Source organism: Tarenaya hassleriana, unplaced genomic scaffold, assembly GCF_000463585.1.
Source record: "Tarenaya hassleriana unplaced genomic scaffold, ASM46358v1 Cleome48, whole genome shotgun sequence".
NCBI classification, from domain to species: domain Eukaryota; kingdom Viridiplantae; phylum Streptophyta; class Magnoliopsida; order Brassicales; family Cleomaceae; genus Tarenaya; species Tarenaya hassleriana.
In genome coordinates this window covers 71,196-78,114 of record NW_010967498.1, presented here as the reverse complement: position 1 = coordinate 78,114, position 6,919 = coordinate 71,196, and positions in this window count along the sequence as shown.

The following is a 6,919-nucleotide window of genomic DNA, read 5'->3' as shown; positions in this document are numbered from 1 at the left end:
GGATTGGCTAGCTTCTACCGACGATTTGTTCGTGATTTTAGCAGCCTCGCAGCCCCTCTCACGTCGATCATCAAGAAAGATAAACCATTCGAGTGGGGAGATGCGCAAGAGAAGGCATTCAACACGCTAAAGGAACAGCTCACAAGTGCACCCGTCTTAGTCCTTCCCGACTTTGACAAGGTATTTGAAATTGAATGTGATGCATCCGGTGTGGGTATTGGAGCTGTTTTGATGCAGGAAAAACGACCCGTGGCGTTCTTTAGCGAGAAGCTAAATGGAGCAACACTCAACTATCCAACTTATGACAAGGAGCTTTATTCCTTGGTGCGTGCACTGCAAACGTGGCAACATTACCTCTTGGCGAAGGAGTTCATCATACATACAGACCATGAAACGCTCAAGTACCTCAAGGGACAGACGACACTCAAGAAGCGACATGCGAGATGGATGGAGTATATTGAGACCTTCCCGTACGTAATTAAGTACAAGAAGGGCAAAGACAATGTCGTTGCTGATGCCTTGTCAAGGAGGCATGCACTCATCTCAACCATGGAGGCTAGGATGCTCGGATTCGAGCACATCAAAGGGCTGTACCGGGGAGATCCTGAACTTGGAGACATATATGAAGATTGCGAAAAAGGAGCACACGGAGCCTTTTACAAGGAGGGAGATTACTTATTTAGGGAACGACGGTTATGCATTCCTCAATGTTCTATGAGGGAACTTATATTGCAGGAAGCTCACGGTGGTGCACTCATGGATCATTTTGGGGTAGACAAAACGCTTGCTGTGTTGAAGGAGCACTTCTTTTGGCCACACCTCAAACGGGATGTTGAACGATTTTGTGCTCGATGCGTTAAATGCCATCAAGCAAAATCTAAGACACGCCCGCACGGTTTGTATCTTCCTCTCCCTATTCCATTTTGTCCTTGGACTGACTTATCTATGGACTTTGTTCTCGGGCTCCCTAGGATCCGAAACAAGGACTCTATTTTTGTTGTTGTGGACAGATTTTCGAAGATGGCTCACTTTATTCCGTGTGCAAAGGCGAATGATGCTTCCCACATTGCCGAGTTATTCTTCAAGGAGGTGGTACGCTTGCATGGCTTACCAAGGAGCATTGTGTCGGATCGGGACCCAAAGTTTCTGAGCTATTTTTGGAAGACATTATGGAGGAAGCTCGGAACAAAACTTGTTTTCTCAACGACATGCCACCCTCAAACCGATGGTCAAACCGAAGTTGTAAACCGAACATTGGCTGCACTACTTCGCGCAACAATTGGGCGCAACCTCAAGAATTGGCTGGAATGTCTACCACATGTTGAGTTCGCATACAACCGAGCAACACACTCTGCCACCAAACATTCTCCGTTTGAAGTCGTTTATGGCTTCAACCCCTTGACCCCGCTGGATCTATCACCGATCCCTACTCAAGAAATGATCAGCCTTCATGGGGAGAAGAAGGCCGAAGTTGTCCAGAAGTTACATGCCAATGTTCGAGACAACATTGCAAGAAAGACTGAACAATACATGCGGCAAGCCAACAAAGGACGCAAGAAGGTGTCATTCGAAGTCGGAGATTGGGTGTGGCTGCACCTAAGACCTGAAAGGTTCCCCAACAAGAGGAGCTCAAAGCTAGCCCCAAGAGGAGATGGACCATTCCGTATCTTGGAGAAGATCAATGACAATGCCTACCGCTTGGAGTTGCCCGGTGAGTATAATGTATCTTCTTCTTTCAATGTGGCTGACCTACTTCCGTTTGATGCAGGAGATCTTGTTTCGAGGTCGAAACCTTTGCAACGGGGAGGGAGTGATGAGGTCATCGATCTAGATGCGGATGAGGACCAGCTGAATACGGATGAAACACAAGAAGGAGCTTCGGATGCACTTGGCAAGGAGAGAGAGGTTGCTGAGCTTGCCATGCCTACACTTCCGGATCCACCACTCACAAGAGCTCGAGCACGTACTCTTCGAGCTAAAATCAACCTGTTCGTAGATCATTGGCTGATAGAGACGTCGGATGACTTGGTTGACCCCGCAACTATCATTCCAAGCCACCCGGAGAAGCTTCTCGGCCAAGGGACAAATGTTTGGGCAATTTCGTTGCCCACCACCTGATTTGTTGACAAACATCTGAAGGTTGAGGCAGCAAGACACTTGAAATTCGCTGCGAAACACCTGAGGACCGATGCCAAGTCACCAATCCAAGAGAAAACGCCCAATCTTCATAGGAGGAAAGTGAGATCATGTGTTAAGTCCCTTAGCTCCTGTTTGGTCGAGAAATGTGAGGCCTCTAGGAAGGTTTCCAAGTCTAGACAAGAGCTGAGAATCTACACATGAATCTTTCCTTTTCCTCCCTTGACAGATTGTCCTTTCTTTCAAAGAAGAAACTTTCCTTTTCTTGCTTCAATCAACTAGCCGTTAGAATCTCTTATGTTTGTCATGTTTCCTTTTGTTGTTTTGGTTCTTTTCCTTTATATTTGGTTGTATTTTCGAGCTGAAGAGATCAGACTTGAATAAGAACTTTTCTGCATTGTTTTCTTTAGCTTTTTGTGTGTCCAATTTCGCTAATCTCCTTGCTTGGTGTCCGAGCATCCCTTGGTCTATCCGAGGATTTCCGTATCAATTCCTTAGTCCATTCACGTCATCTTTTGGTTTAGAAGCAAAGATCGAGTGCCTTAGAGCCAGAGACTAACTTCTGAAACATATCCACCATTCACAACCGAGAATCACCATCGATCGTGTGTTCTTAAGCCCGAGTGTGTATCACTTAGTATCCTGAAAATGAACTCCGTTAGCATCGAATGTAATAGAATAATTTAGATCTTTGGTAAGCTTAGGAACGGATAACAGGTTTGTTTTCAGTTGTGGGACATAGATAGCGTTAATAAGTTTGTTAAACAACTCAACCGAACCTTCACCTTCAATAGGTATATGAGTGCCATTTGCGACAGAAACTGAGCCTTGTGTTTTGTTCATGTTTTTAAACCATTTTGAGGTAGAAAACATATGATTGGTAGCTCCAGAATCAATAATAAGAGAGTTTAAGAGTTTCTTACCACTATCTTTGTTCATGGATTGGACAGCTTGTATGAGGGCCTCAACATTGTTTTGGGTCAGAAATGCAGCGGGATTGTGGCGTGCTTCTCCACCACGAAATTTCTGTGGTTTGAGGTGAGGATGAAGAAACCAACATTTGCTCCTGTCATGGCCCGATTTCTTGCAATGATCGCAGAGAAGAGGCTTCTTGGCTTTGTTGAAGAATGGTTTGTGAGCCATATTTGCATCCTCGGTGTTTTCAGATGAGTTTGTTTTCTGAGCAGCAATGTGAGCAAGATCCAGAGAACTAGGGAAGAGATTTCGGCTTCCCTCTTCCCTTTGAATGAGCATACAAACTTCATCCATAGAGGGGATCTTGGTTTGCCTGAGTACATGATACACAAGGTCGTTGTAAGTACCATCTAAACAAGAGAGCACCGAAAATACCTTGTCTTGCTCCTTGCGCTCTTCAATGATTTGCGCATCTGTAGTGGCTGGTCGGAGTTGATCATATTCTGCCCATAAGCTACTTATCTCACTGAGACATGCATCAAATGAGCGTCCAACCTGTTGTACAACAAAGAGAGCCTTCTTGATCTCATAGATCTGACTCATGTTGGACAGATTTCCATACACAAGTTTGAGTTTGTCCCAAAGCCCCTTTGTTGTCTCACAATATATGTAATTGTTGAGAATATGGGGGGCCAAGGAACTTTGAAGGATTGCTAGAGCTTGCTGATCCTCTTGAAACCATTTGCTCTCGGTTGGATCAACAAACGTTGCAGCTTGTGTTGCTGTGTGAGCAGCCGTTTGTCGTTCTTCTTCATTTGTTGCTGGAGCAGTTGTTTGGATTTGAGGTGTTGGATCGTGGTCTCTCAGAACATGAGTCCACAATCCCCGCCCAATAAGGGTGGTTCGAGCAGCTTTCGACCAAATCAAGTAGTTCTTCCCATTGAACACATTTGGAATGAGTTTGGGAAGAGAGGATTCCATTGCTGCGTATGAGTTGCAGAGTTTGGTGGTTTTTGTGTTTACGAAATATTTCGGTAAATCTTCGCCCTAGAGCTCTGATACCATGAAAGAATTTGAGAGTAAGGTGAAAAGAGAGTCTGAACGAGCAAGGTTTAAGGTGAAAAGAAATGTATGATCGGATAGAGTATAGGCTGAGCAAGAGAGAATAGGAGAATAAGGTTTCAGAAAAACAATGGAGATTGTATCTCCTTAATTCCTTAGATTATTCTGTAGAGTGTTATATCCTTAAATAGAAGCATACATGAGATAGTAGAAAAGGAAATAAACTAAATCAACTATAGATATAAGGTAAGTGCTAGCCGTTGGGGAGATTATGGAAACTTAATATGTCTAAGATCCCAAATCTGCCAAGATCACTCCAACAGCTCTCTACACATGTTTCGAAGCCAAGATCCCAAATCTGCCAAGAGGCACTCTAAATATGCTTCGAAGCACTCTAAACATGTTTGGATGAACTCTAAACATGTTTCGAAGCACTCGAAACATGTTTCGACGCACTATAAAAATGTTTCGATGCACTCTAAACATGTTTCGATGCTCTCTAAGTATATTTCGATGCACTCTAAACATGTTTGGATACACTCTAAACATATTTCAACGCACTCTAAAAATATTTCGACGCACTCTAAAAATGTTTCGATGCACTCTAAACATGTTTCATTGCTCTCTAAGTATATTTCGTCGCACTCTAAACATGTTTGGATGCACTCTAAGTATGTTTCGACGCACTCTAAATAAGTTTGGATGCAATCTAAGTATGTTTCGATACACTCTAACCGTGTTTTGACGAACTCTAAACATGTGTCGAGTGAATCTAAACGCACTCTAAACGTGTTAGGACGCACTCTAAATGTGTTTAAACACACTCTACACATGTTCGGTCGCACTCTAAACATGTTTAGACAAACTCTAAACATGTTTCGACGCACTCTAAATATGTTTCGACGCACTCTAAAAATGTTTCGATGCACTCTAAACATGTTTGGATGCACTCTAAGTATGTTTCGACGCACTCTATACGTGTTTGGATGCACTCTAAATGTGTTTGGATGCACACTAAATGATACGATCTCGGATCGAAATTCTCTAGAAAGGCGGTGGAAATAACCAAAACCCCTAATCAACTCGTGAAAGAAACCTAGGCCCAATTTCTTGAAACAAGAAACGTCCTAAACCCCTAAGCAAACCTGGAGTAGAAACGTTGGTGTTGCGAAGACGCCACAAACGTTTATGGACTAACGTTTGATAAGTCGAAGATGAACGCCACGGATGAATCCGATAAGTTTAGAAAATAGTTCTTAAAGAACTTTGAAGAGAAAACCTCTCAAATATATAAAAAGATGATTGATGATTACGAATGAGTTTAGTTCACCTATTTATAGGAGAACCAAAACAACACCAAAAGACATAAAAGTGTAGAATTAATACTAGTCTTCCTAAAACTTTGAACTTATTGGAAAACAAAGTCATAATAGTGTTGGACTTTGACTAGAGTAGATTGTAAACAATATTGAAGACTCAAAATGCAGATTTTTTTGTCATTTTCGTCATGGACTTGGGCTGCAACTTTTGGGCCTTCATTTTGGGCTTTCTTCACTTGATATCATGTTGAAAATGGGCTGGACTTGTGTATGACTTGGGCCAATGTTATTTTCCATGTGTTCATGGCCCCAAACATTCAAGAAATAGCCCATTTAGAGCAGCTTGTAGTTTCTTCGTCTTTGATCTCGTCATGGGTCCATCCGGAAAACTGATGTGATCCACGTTGCTCCCTTTTTGTTTCGTCGTGCTTCCAATGTCCTCATCACTAAACATGTTTCGGTGCACTGTAAACAAGTTTAGACGAACTCTAAACATGTTTCGACACACTCTAAATATTTTTCGACGCAATCTAAATATGTTTCGTCGCACTCTAAACATGTTTGGATGCACTCTAAGTATGTTTCGACGCACTCTAAATAAGTTTGGATGCAATCTAATTATGTTTCGATGCACTCTACCTGTGTTTTGACGAACTCTAAACATGTGTCGAGTGCATCTAAACGCACTCTAAATGTGTTAGGACGCACTCTAAATGTGTTTAAACGCACTCTACGCATGTTCGGACGCACTCTAAACATGTTTAGACAAACTCTAAACATGTTTCGACGCACTCTAAATATGTTTCGACGCACTCTAAAAATGTTTCGATGCACTCTAAACATGTTTGGATGCACTCTAAGTATGTTTGGATGCATTCTAAACATCTTTCGACGCGCTCTAAAAATGTTTTGATGTTCTCTAAACATGTTTGGATGCACTCTAAGTATGTTTCGGTGCACTCTAAACGTGTTTAGATGCACTCTAAATGTGTTTGGACGCACACTAAACATGTTTCGGTGCACTGTAAACAAGTTTAGACGAACTCTAAACATGTTTCGACACACTCTAAATATGTTTCGACGCACTCTAAATATGTTTCGACGCACTCTAAAAATGTTTGGATGCGCTCTAAATATGTTTCGACGCGCTCTAAACATGTTTCGTCGAACTCTAAACATGTTTCGACGCACTCTAAACATGTTTTGACGCACTCAAAAAATGTTTCGATGCACTCTAAACATATTTTGTTGCACTCTAAACATGTTTTGACACACTGTAAACATGTTAGGATGCACTGTAAACGTGTTTGGATGCACTATAAACATGATTAGACGAATTCTAAAAATATTTCGACGCACTCTAATTATGTTTCGATGCTTTCTAAAGATGTTTCGAAGCACTCCAAACACGTTTGGATGCACTCTTAACATGTTTCGACGCACTCTAAAAATGTTTCGACGCACTCTAAAAATGTTTTGATGCACTC